Source organism: Ceratotherium simum, chromosome 24 (genome assembly GCF_057802395.1).
Source record: "Ceratotherium simum simum isolate JZ-2026a chromosome 24, ASM5780239v1, whole genome shotgun sequence".
Classification (NCBI taxonomy): domain Eukaryota; kingdom Metazoa; phylum Chordata; class Mammalia; order Perissodactyla; family Rhinocerotidae; genus Ceratotherium; species Ceratotherium simum.
The window spans coordinates 28,838,100-28,851,887 of record NC_141923.1 but is presented as its reverse complement, the minus strand read 5'-3'; positions in this window follow the sequence as shown (position 1 = coordinate 28,851,887).

Genomic DNA, 13,788 nt, shown 5'->3' with positions numbered 1-13,788 from the left:
TTATGGTGGGAAAGAGAAACCTGTGGATGAATAAACACAGTAAAACAATGATGCTAGGATAAAAGTATGAGGGAGTAGACACATATAGGAGGAAAGAATGATTTCTTTCTGCTTGGTTGGGATGGGGAGGGAGGAAAGGCTAGAGGTAGTAATGTTTGAGTTAATCTTTACAAATGAATAGGTGCTTGCCCAAGGAAAGAAAATAAGACATAGGAACCATATGAACAAAAACATGGAGACATGGATGTTCTATGAAATGAATGTACTTGGCCTGTTCAGACAACTACCAGAAGGTTTTTATAAGTAGAGCATAGGGGTAGGGCCCTGTACACACATCTGAGACTCCAGAGGTAGGAAGTGGAAGGAAGGGGGCCTAACATGACATGCTAAAGGGTTTGGACTTGGTCCTGAGGTCAATAGGGAGTTATTAAAATTTTAATTAGGGTGGATAACATGATTGGATTAGATATTTTAAATGATCAGAAGGTAGTGTAAAAATAGAGAAATAGATTGTTGAAACAGAATAAAAAGTCCATAAACCTATATATTTATGGCAATTTTGTATATTATAAAGGTGGTATTTCAGATCTGTGGGAAAAGGAAATTATATTAGAAGGCCAAATAGTGTGGAGTCATTCTACCAGGGTTAGAATCCTGAGTCTACCAGTTAATATCTGTATAAACTGGGCAAACCATGTAACTGTTTGGTGCCTTCCTTGTTTCCTCTTTAAAATGTTTAATCTTCAAAACAACCCCAAAGAGATGGGATTACATTGAACAGAACCTGACATGTGTAAGTGTTGTTCAATAAATGATGATGGTTATTATATTATAATGGTAGGTTCTCTATCCTACCTAGAAAAAAATTTTAGATTTCTACTTCATATCCTTAGAACATATCCTTAGATCAAAGATCTAAGCTTTTTTTCTTCTTAAGCTATGGAAGTATCGGTGAAAAAAACACGAAAAATGTGTATAACCTTTGGGCAGAATTCTTAAATAAGATGAAGAATGTAAAAGCCACAAAAGAAAAGATTGATATGTGTGAATATATTGAAATTATAAATTTCTGTGCAAAGCAACCCCCGCAAAAATTACAACAAGTGACTGACCAGATTTTCCAATATATACAACAAGGATCTGAGGAAATGGGTAGTCATGTAACGTTGACAAGAGTACAAATAGGTATAATCATTTTAGACAGCAGTTTGACAGGATCCATTAAGATAAAAATTGCAGATACCCTGTGAGCCCAATTCTATTTTTTAGTTATTTGTAGATATCATACAGGTAATTTCCTTTAAAATACATCATTAGTGTGATATAAATACATGCTAGTGTGATATAAATGTGTAAAGAAACATTCACACGTGTACAAGGAAGCGTATAGAAGGATGTTTACTGCACCACTGTTTATAATAGAGAAAAATTGAAAAGAATGTAAATGTCCATCAAAAGAGTCTTAAATACGCTATGTCAGTACTGTGAGCATTTAAATAAATGAGGTAGATCTAAAAATGGGCAAAGGACTTGAATAGACAGTTTTCTGAAGAAGATATACAAATGGCCAACAAGCACATGAAAAGATGCTCAGCATCATGAATCATTAGGGAAATCCAAATCAAAACCTCAATGAGGGGCCAGCCCCGTGGCTTAGCGGTTAAGTGTGCGCGCCCCACTACTGGCAGCCTGGGTTCGGATCCTGGGCGGGCCCCGACGCACCGCTTCTCTGGCCATGCAAGGCCGAGTCCCACATACAGCAACTAGAAGGATGTACAACTATGACATACAACTATCTACTGGGGCTTTGGGGAAAAAAAAAAAGGAGGAGGATTGGCAATAGATGTTAGCTCAGAGCTGCTCTTCCTCAGCAAAAAGAGGAGGATTAGCATGGATGTTAGCCCAGGGCAGATCTTCCTCACAAAAAAAAAAAAAAAAACACCACAATGAGATACCACCTCACACCTTTCAGGATGGCTACTGTTAAGAATAAATCATTGAGGCCTGCGCAGGTCCCAACCAGTCCATGGTTTGGGGTTGCTATCTGCCTCATAAAGCAAAGTGGAGGATTTATCTTCTGGGAAGACAAAGTCGTCTTCTCCTCTGAAAAATCCTCCTACATAGTTGGCTTTGGCATCTTCCAGGAATAGGAGGGCAGGGATTGAGACCTCATAAGTCTGGGTTTTCAGTTCAGTAGAGAGAGGACAGTGGCTATAACCAGGAAGCCCAGAGTGGAGTGCGGTTACCTCCAGAATTTGTCACTTTTAGCACAGCCTGGGCTTCGTGATAGTTGTAGAAGTGGATTCCTTAATAGTAAAATAATACTAATACAAAAAAAAGACTAAACAAATAATGAGTGTTGACAAGGATGTGGAGAAATTGGAACTGTTGTGCTCTGTTGGTGGAAATGTAAAATGGTACAGCTGCAATGGAGAACAGCATGGTCATTCCTAAAAAAATTAAAAATAGAGTTACCATATGATCCAGCAGTTCCACTTCTGGGTATATCTACAAAAAAACTGAAAGCAGGATCTTGAAGAGATGTTTTCACGCCCATATTCATAGCAGCATTATTCACAATAGCCAAGAAGTGGAAGCAACCCATGTGTCCATCAACGGATAACTAACCAAAATGTGGTATATACATACAATGAAATATTATGCAGCCTTAAAAAGGAAGGGAATTCTGACATATGCTACAACATGAATGAACCTTGAGAACATTATGCTGAGTGAAATAAGCTGGTCACCAAAAGACAAATACTGTGATTCCACTTATATAAGGTACGTAGAGTAGTCAAATTCATAGAGACAACATAGGAAGGAGGTTGCCAGGGGCTGGAGGGAGTGGGGAATGAGGAGTTTAATTGGCATCGAGTTTCAGTTTTGCAAGATAAAAAGAGTTGTGGAGATTGGTTGCACAACAATGTGAATGTACTTAACACTACTGAACTATACCCTTAAAAATGGTTAAGATGGGGGCCGGCCCCGTGGCTTAGCAGTTAAGTGCGTGCGCTCCGCTACTGGCGGCCCGGGTTCGGATCCCGGGCACACATCGACGCACTGCTTCTCCAGCCGTGCTGAGGCCACATCGCACATACAGCAAGTAGAAGGATGTGCAAGTATGACATACAACTATCTACTGGGGCTTTCGGGGAAAAAAACGAAGGAGGATTGGCAATAGATGTTAGCTCAGAGCCAGTCTTCCTCAGCAAAAAGAGGAGGATTAGCATGGATCAGCAGGGCTGATCTTCCTCACAAAAAAAAAAATGGTTAAGATGGTTAAGTTTTGTGTTATGTGTATTTTACCACAACTAATAATAAAAGAAGGTGGAGCTGTATTACTTACATGGAAATAACTTTGCGACCTATTGTTAAGAGAAAGAAGCAACTTGTGAGAACAATTAGGTATAATATGATATCTGTTTTACATTTTTTTAAACCACAAAAATACGTAATTACTTATATAGGAATGTACATATATAAATGGATAGGAAAAGGTCTGAAAATAATTCTTTCCTTTCCCTCCTCTGTTCAGAATTCCTCTTAGAGAAAACCATTGTCATAGGACTAGATTGTGGCTCACTCCTCCCCCAGCCCATAACCTGGATGGGATCATCTTCCTGGGTGGACCAATCAGAATATTCTTATTTGCTTTACCATTGTGATATTTCAAACCAGGATAATCAAAGTCAAGCCAAATAGTCTTAACCAGAGCTTTTTACTGAAGAGTTGCTCTCTTTTTCTGTGAGAGAACTATTAGGACATGTAAGCTTTGAAAGTGAGTGACCGTATATGTCAATACGTTGGAAAGGCCTACTGAGTTTTACCTTAAATGTATAGCTAAACTTAGTTCTAAATAATATAGGATGTACGTCTCCTAAACCAACAGAAAGAAGAAATGCAAAAGGGAAACCGAATTTAAAAAAAAAGTAGAATTTGTCAAAACCCATTGAACTGCACCACTGGACATCCGTATATTTCACTATATGTAAATTTAAAAAGAGAAAAAGAAATGCAAAAGGAGAAGAAAGAAGAGATAATGTTAATAAATAGAAACATAAAGTAAGATGGTAGGGCAAAGTCCAAACACACACTAGTCATGATGGATGTGACTGTTAAGTTCCCTTATTAAAAGACAAATGCTCAGGTTGGATATATTGTAAATCTTGTGACTGTATGGTATTTACAAGACATGCCTAAAACAGAATGACACAAAACAGTTGGAAATAATGGGAAAATACACTTACCACACAAGCCAACAATTCCACTCCTAGGGAATCTACCCAAGAGAAATGAAAACATACATCCACACACAGACTTGTACACGAGTGTTCATATTCTTTATTCATAATAGGTAAAAATGAATCAACCCAAGTATCCATCGACAAGTAAATGGACAAACAAATTGTGCATTTGTATAATGGAATACTATTTAGCAATAAAAGGAATGAACTGCTACAACAACTAGATGAATCTTAAAACCATTAAGTTGAGCAAAAGAAGCCAGACACAAAAGAATATATACTATAATTCCAATTATATGAAGCTCTAAAAAAGACAAATCTATAATGAAAGGAAAGTAAATCATTGATTGCCTGAGGGGGATGGGGAATTGTGTGTGTGAGTACAAGGGAATGTTTGGGGGTGATTGAAAGGTTCTGTATTTTGATTGTGATGATACTTAGTTATATTGATTTGTCAAAATGCATTGAAATGTACACAAAATTGGTGCATTTTATTGTACATAAATTATATCTCAGTAAATTAAAATACAGGAAAAGGCATGCAAAAAGAATATCCTGTTTGGATATGCAATATGGAAAATATTGAGGTTTTCCTTGTGGCCTAACATCGTCAGTTTCATGAAAGTTCCATATACACTCCAAAAGAAACTACATTCTCTATTATCAGGGTAAGAGGTTTGATATTTCTCCATCAGATCTACCTGTTTGTTTAGGTCTTCTATAGACTTTTTTTTGACTCTGGTCTGTCTCGAACTGAGAGAAATACATTAGAGTTTCCTAATATTAGTATATTTTATCTATTTCTCCTTGCACTTGTTAGAGTTTCCATGTGATGAAAGTTGCTACATACTCATAACTGATGTATGTCTCGTGAATTGTAGCCTTCAGCATTATAAGGTATCCTTTTTGTCTCATTTAACACTTTTGGGCCTGAATTTTACTTTTTCTGATAATAAGAACAGGATCTCTGCTTTCTTTTTCTTTTTCTTTTTTGTCATGCATTTGCCTTATATACCTTTGCCTATCCTTTTGTTTTTAGCTTTTATAAATTTCTTATCCCCAATTAAGCTGCCCTTGCATGGTTTATCTTGTAGACAGGATTGCTAGAGACTAGTCACTTTTTTTTTTTTTTTTTTATTTTGTGTGTGTGTGTGTGAGGAAGATCAGCCCTGAGCTAACATCTGCCAATCCTCCTCATTTTGCAGAGGAAGACCGGCCCTGAGCTAACATCCATGCCCATCTTCCTCCACTTTATATGGGACACCGCCACAGCATGGTCTGACAAGGGGTGTGTCGGTGCGCGCCCGGGATCCGAACCCGGGGCCCCCAGCAGCTGAGCATGCGCACTTAACCCCTATGCCACGGGGCAGGCGAGAACTAGTCACTTCTGTGTGTCCTTTTTTCTTTCCTTTTCTAAACGGGAGTGTTCACTGTGGTTGTCCTGTTCCTACTGCACTAACTGTATACTTATTGTAAACGAGCAGATAATTTACCCTCTTGGTGCATAGATCTCTAGAGCAAAAAAAGCCACACCTTGTGATACTGGTACTACTAGACATACCCCCTGCTGTAGAGACTGCTGTGCTTCGCCTAGATATCCTGGACTCTGAGCATGATGCCATGACCCGACAGGACTTGAAGAATGTCTGTTTGGGGGAGGGGGTTGTGTATACTTGGCCTGTGGTAGGAAAAATGAGGTCAACATTTGATAATGAGAAGGGTGGAGTATAGCAGTTGTTTGTGCTGTTCACCAAATATTTCTGGCTCTCCATGTTACGGACCCAGGGTAGGATTGCTCTTCCTACTACCTTTGGAGCTAGGTGTGGCACTATGAGTGAAGATGACATATGTCATTTCTAGGCAGAAGTTTTAAAAGTCATTGTGTGATTAACTATATTCCCTTTGTCCTGCCTTGATAATCATGAAGACATACAGATGGAACCTTGCTTTGCCTAGATCCCACAGAACATCCCAGCCTAGTGATGAGAACATTAGGGTGAATGATAAGCATTTGTTGTTTTGAGCCACTGAGATTTGGGTTGGTTTTTTTGTTTTTTTTTGTTTTTTTTTTTTACTACTTATAGTGTAACTTAGCCTATACCAACTAATAAAGCACGTGTTAAGAAGTCTGGGTTAGAACAGTTAGACAAGAAAGACAAAAGGCATCCAAATTAGAAAAGAAGTAAAATTATCTCTGTTCACAGATGGCGTAAATCTTATATGTAGAAAACCCTAAAGAAACCATTTTTTAAAACTTACAACTAATTAGTGATTTCAGCAAAGTTTCAGGATATAAAATCAACACAGAAAAATTAGTTGCATTTCAATACACTAACAATGACCAATCCAAAAAAAAAGAAATTAAGAAAACAATCTATTACAGCATCAAAAATGGTAAACTAAGGAGGTGCAAGACTTGTGCACTGAAAATTACAAAACGTTGCTAAAAGAAATAAGATAAAAAGAAATGGGAAGACATCCTGTTGGAAGACTCAATATCACTAAAGTGTCCATACTACCCAAAGCGATCTACAGGTTCAATGCAATCTCTATCAAAAGCCCAATGACATTTGTTTGCAGAAATAGAAAAAAATATGCTAAAATTCATATGGAATTTTAAAGGATCCCAAATAATCAAAACAATCTTGAAAAAGAAGAAAAAAGTTAGAGGCCTCATGCTTCCTGATTTCAAAATATACTACAAAGCAGTAGTAATCAAGAGAGCGTTGAACTGACATAAGGACACATATATAGACCAATGGAACAGAATAGAGAGCCCAGAAATAAACCCTTGCGTATATTGCCAAATGGTTTTCAACAAGGATGCCAAGACTACACAATGACGGGAAGGACAGTCTGTTCAACAATGGTATTGGGAAAACTGGATATCCACAAGGAAGATAATGACAGTAGCCTCTCCTTACACCATATACAAAAATTAACTCAAAATGGATTAAAGACCTAAGCATAAGATCTAAAACTAGAAATCTTAGGGGGAAAACTTCGGGACATTGGATTTGGCAATGATTTCTTGGCTATGACACCAAAAGCACAGGCAACAAAAGCAAAATAGACAAATGGGACTACATCAAACTTAAAAGCTTCTGTGCATCAAAGGAAATGATCAACAGAGTGAAAAGGCAACCTATGGAATGGGAGAAAATATTTGAAAGTCATGTATCTGATTTTATAAGGAACTTATAAGGATTTATAAGGAACTTCTACAAGTCCAAAATTTGTCATTGTGCATTGCTTGGATCTCATAATCTATATTTTTTGTAGTAAAAACACCCCACATTAAATTTACCATATTTATCATTTTTTATATTTATAAGGAACTTCTACAACTCAACAACAAAAAAACAACCTGATTTGAAAATGGGCAAAAGACTTTAGTAGACAGTTCTCTGAAGAAGATATGCAAATAGCCAACAAGCACAGGAAAAGATGCTCAGCATCACTAATCATAAGAGAAATGCAAATCAAAACCATGAGATGTCACCTCAGACTCACTAGGGTGGCCACTAACAAAAGAACAAAAAATAAAAAATGTTGGCAAGGATGTAGCCAATATCATATTAATTGGAACTCTTGTGCACTGTTGGTGGGAATGTAAAAAGGTACAGCCACTATGGAAAACAGTATGGTGGTTCAAAAAGTTAAAAATAGGGGCTGGCCTTGAGGCATAGCGGTTAAGTGCGCGAGCTCTGCTGCTGGCAGCCCGGGTTTGGATCCTGGGCGTGCACCGACACACCGCCTGTCAGGCCGTGCTGTGGTGGCGTCCCACATAAAGGTGGAGAAGATCAGCACGGATTTAGCTCAGGGCCAGTCTTCCTCAGCAAAAAGAGGAGGACTGGCATGTATGTTAGCTCAGGGCTGATCTTCCTCACACACAAAAAAATTTTTTAATAGAATTACTATGCGGGCTGGCAATCCCACTTCCGTATATATATCCAATAGAATTCAAAGCAGGATCTCAAAGAGATATTTGCACACCCACGTTCATTGCAGCATTATTCACAATAACCAAGAGGTGCAAGCTACCCAAATATCCATCAGTTGATGAATGGATAAAGAAAATGTGGTATATACATACAATGGAATATTATGCAAACTTAAAAAACAAAGGAAATTCTGTCATATGCTACAACATGGATGAACCTCAAGGACATTATGCTAAGTGAAATAAGCCAGTCATAAAAGGACAAATACTGTATAATTCCAACCGTACGAAGTATCTAAAGTAGCTAAATCATAGAGACAGAGAGTAGAAAGGTGATTACCAGGTGGAGAGGGAGAAAAGAGGGTGAATTAGTGTTTAGTGGATATAGAGTTTCAGTTTTGCAAGATGAAAAAGTTCTAGAGATCTGTTGCGCAACAATGTAAATATACTTAATAGTATAAACTATACACTTAAAAAAGATAAAGATGGTAAATTTAATGTGATGTGTTTTTTACTACAAAAAATACGTATATTACAAGATCAAAGTAATGCACAATGAGAAATGAAAGTTTAACTCAAATATCAAAGGAAGTCACACACCCATTAAGAACTGCTTCTTGTTTACTATAGTCCTGTGGGACTTGTGTACACAAGCCCTGTTGGCTTTTAGAGGTAGATGTTTTGGGGACCTGTTCCTGGTGTGTGAGCCTTAAAAGTTGGGGCACTAGATCTGCAGTCCAAACTGCTCGCTCCTCAGGGAGAAGCTGGGAGTTAGGGGTTCCCTCCCAATTGTATGGCTCTATGCTGAGGGTGAGGTTCATGGTAAGAGTGTCTCAGCCTTTTCTGCCCATTTTGAGGTGAGTATATTTGCTCATTCTCCTGATGTGTAGGAGTCACTCAACTAGTTTCTGGGTTTCTCTGAGGGAAATGCTCTGCGTGTAGCTGTACATTCTGTGTGTCCACGGGAGGCAGGAAGCTCAGGAGCCTCCTATGGCATCATCTTGGTCCCTATCTATAATAAATTCTTAAATTATAGAAAAATGCAAGGAAGAGCTCAAAAAGTGATGGGGACTTGTCAAAAGAAATAGGAGCCAGCTTGAAAAGGCTCATGCTGGCCACATTTGAGAAAATTTAAGCATCAAAATTCATGACAGTAGTGAATTATGACATTGATATTTATTTTTTATTGATATATATTTGACGTATAAAATTGTGTAAATTTAGGTTGTACAATATGTTGATACACATTGATTTCTAATAAAGAACCCATGAGTCCATAAAATACTAAGAATAAACAAAATGGGAACATATAGGAACATATAGGAATATGACAACTAATGTAGAAGGAATGATAGAAATATAAAATCATTGTTTTACAATCACCATTGTATTAACCGATTCAGGTGAGAATCATTAGTGGATGCTATAGCCATTGGTGAAAAACTGTGGGGAACAAGATATTGGCAGAGCCTCAAAGTATCACCCCACAAATTACTACATACACCTTTACAGTAGAGAAATTTGGCAGACACTGTCTTAACCAATTGTTCAAACTTGATCTCACTGTTGAGGGGACAAACTGACATAATGTATATCATGATGTGATGTATAGGAAGATACATTACCTGTGTAGTATTTTTGTCCCCCCAAATTAAAAATTTTTTACCTGAATCTAATTATAAGGACACTGTCAACCCAAAATTGAGGGACATTCTGCAAAACAATTGGCTTGGATTCTTTAAAAATGTCAGTGTCATGAAAGACAAAAAAAAGGCTGGAGAACTTTTATATTAAAGGAGACTAACAAAGCAGGACAACTAAATGCAATGTATGATCTTTGGACTCTGAATTAAATAAGAAGCTATAAGGGATATTATTAGGACAATTGGGGAAATTTAAATATTGATTGATTGTTGGATATGTAATTATATTTATATTAAACTTAGTGTGAACATTATACTGTAGTTACATGTAAGGATATCCTTATTCTTAGGAAATACATGCTGAATGTTTAGGTGTGAAGGGTCACATACACAAGTAACTGTTTAATAGTTTGGGTAAAAGATAGACAGATAGATATAAATAGATAAATAGGTGAAAGAGGGAAGGAGGGAGAGAGAGAATGTAGGAAAACATTAACAAATGATGTACCTAGATGAAAGGTAATAGGGGTGTTTATTAACTATTCTTTCAACCTTTTCATAAGTTTGGCATTTTCCAAAATAAAACGTTTGGTGAAAAAATAAAATAAATGAAACATACAGTAGAATGAAAAGAAAACCGACATAGTAGTGTCAAAAGATGGAATATAGAGCATGAAGGCCAGGATTAACTTGGGACAGGAGAAGAGCCAATCTGAAATGAGAGGATAGGAGGCAGAAGTGACTGCCAGTAAAGATTAGTGTGTGGGTGTGTGAGCAGAAGTTGAAGGAGTTTGTGCCTACTGGTCTCAACTCTGTGAAGTTGAAAGCAAGACCATCTATTGAGAGACAAAGCTTAGGGTAGTGATGGAGGATTGAAGTAGCTACTGTAGTGAGTGGGAGAGGTTAATGACATACAAAGTGATGGCAAAGTAATGTTGAGAACCCAGGCAGGATTGCAGAACCTGAATTAGTGGCACCAACTCCATATTATGTCATTTCTCCAGAACCATTCAACAAAAGAAAGTGGATGGGTGCAGGGCAAGTACAACAGTAGAACAAGGAGTTGAAGGTGCAAGCAAGAAAGGTTGAATTGACATAACAGGTTCAGGCATTGATAGGAAAGTGAAATCATGAGATGAGTGGTGAACTGGGGGAAAAGGAATCAGTCAAGGGACTGGAGGCCCAAGAAGATTGATTAACAGGTATATTAAAAATTAGGAAGTGAGAGCGCTATAGAAATAAAAGATTGAAATAGGTAATTAGAATAAGATATCAGAGGTGGCACTATTCCAGCAAAGATAAAAGCTGATGTTGCATTATGAGTACCAACTGTGGATGAAGATTTTGAGATTGTTGTGATGAAAGAACTTTGAGCCTATATTGTTCAAGTGATTCATCCACCTGTATACTGAACAGAAGCCTACCGTGAATAGCACACCCACAGGGCAATTCTAAGAGATTCCTTCCATATAAATTGCCAAATTGGTACTTCATAATCAGCAAACTTGACTACTGTTAATTGAGTCAAGGGTAGGGCATCTTAGCCACAGACATCCAATCTATAATTGGCCAAAAGCTCATGACATGGATTGTTGAGAAAGTTCTGTCCTAAGGAAATAGATCCTCTCTTTGAGAAATTTAGATTTCAAGATGTGGAGAGTTGAGTAGGTATAGCAAGAGTAGAAACCATACATAAAGAAAAGCAGGGGTGCACCTGACACACGAGTACCATGATGGCAGAGTCCTGGGATAGGATTTGATCAAGAACTTCCTAATGCTGAGAGAGGGACAGCTAGATCTACATTGGGTCCTAAGGGACATCCTGTTTCTAAACCACATTCCAATCTCTGAGGGCTACATATGCAGCCGTTCTTGTAGAGTCAAGTGCGGTTTCTGATTTTCTGCGGGGCCCAACTGTGTGTCTGAGATTCCTATTTTTATACGTATCCTTAGAATATATCTACAGGCTTCAGTTATGGTGCTTCCAGTGCGAGTAGCAGAAATTTGAACTCAGTCTACCTTAAACAATAAAGGAAATGCATCTCAAATAACCAAAATTTCAAAGGTGCAGCTTTATGCACAGTACAAGCAGGGCTGAAACTCCACGTCCCTCACTTCTGACCTTCCTCTGTTGGTTTTGTCATCAAGCTGGCTTCCTTCACGGCCTCTGGTTGGCTGTAAACAGCAATTGGAGCGCAACATGCTCCTTCTTCATGTCCATTGGAGAGAAAGAGGGCCTCTTCCCAACCATGTAATAAAAATCCTTCCTTGCAATGTGATTGTGTCAACTTTGGGCAGATGCAAACTTTTGGGTGGCCAAAGAAATGCCACGTGTGATAAGGTCAAGCCAGAATCTCTGAACCAGTAATGACAAGGGGGATGATATCACCATGATTGACTTAAACTAATTGGGATCTACTCTTGGAGCAGGAGATGGTCGGCTCTTTCTGAGTGACATGGAATATGTAAGGGGAGATGTGGACACCTGAACAAAATTGGGATTTTATTAAGAAGGAAGAAAGAAGGAAATGTTTACTGTAGGCAAACAATAATATTCACTACACCTTATTCTCAGACACTCAAACCTGAGTGTCTGAGGTGGAACTATACAAGTTGGAGCTATGTTTCAGAATGTAGAAGAGTGTCTGAACGGTAGTTTTTCAAAGTTTTCCTCAACCAACCCACTTTAATATTTCTCCATTCTCCTTTGATTTTCCCATGTAAAAATATGTAATACTTCATACTTTCAAAAGTATACATTTATATTAATATTTAAATATATATTATGTGTGTATTTAAATGTATACCTTTGAATGTATGAAATATTGTGTAATATATGTGGATAATATAAAATATTGCCTTATAGAGTACATTTAGGGTATAAAGAATGTTTCTAAAATGAACATCCTTGCACGCATAACCTGATTTAAGAAAAATAATATTACTCATAACTTTGACGCTTTCTGTGTAATCTTCTCTGATTACATTCCCGTCCCTTGATCCTTCCACCCACCTCTGAGGTAATCACTGTCTTGCATTTTGTATTTGTCATCCTCTTGATTTTCATTACAGTTTTACCCATTACTTGTATACCTTAACCATATGTTTCTAATGTGTATGTTTTTGAGCTACCTGTAAATAAAATCATGCTGTATATATTCTTTTCTTTTTCTTGTGGTAAAATATACATAACATAAAATTTACTATTTTAACCATTTTCAAGTGTACAGTTCAGTGGCATTAAGTACATTCATAGTGTTGTACAACGATCACCACTACCCAACTCCAAGTTTTTTTTACTTTCTCAAACTGAAACCCTCTGCCCATTAAACAATAACTCCCAATTACCCCCTTCCCCCAGATCCTGTTAATCATGATTCTATTTTTTGCATCCATGAATTTGACTACTCTAGGTACCTCATATAAGTGAAATTATACAGTATTTTCCTTTTGTGACTGGCTTATTTCACTTAGTATAATGTTCAAGATTCATCCATGTTGTAACATGTATCAGAATTTCCTTCCTTTTAAGGCTGAATAATATTCCATTGTATGTATATACCACATTTTGTTTATCTATCTGTCAATGGACCCTTGGGCTGCTTTCACCTTTTGGCTATTGTGAATAATGCTGCTATGAACATGGGTGTCCAAATATCTGCTCAAGTCTCTGCTTTCAATTCTTTTGGGTCATACCCAGTGTATATAGTCTTTTGCAACTTTCTCTTTTTGCTGAGTTATGTTTGTGTTTGTGAGATTTATCCAGTTAATATGTGTAGCTCTAGTTCACTCACTATAATTGCTGTATGATATTTCATTGTGTGAATATTAAACAATTTGTTTATCCATTCTCATATAGATAGTCATTTAAGTTGTTTTTGATTTTTGCTATTACAAACAGGGCTGCATTCTTTTACATGCCTCTTTGTATATATGTACAAAGTATCTCTAGTCC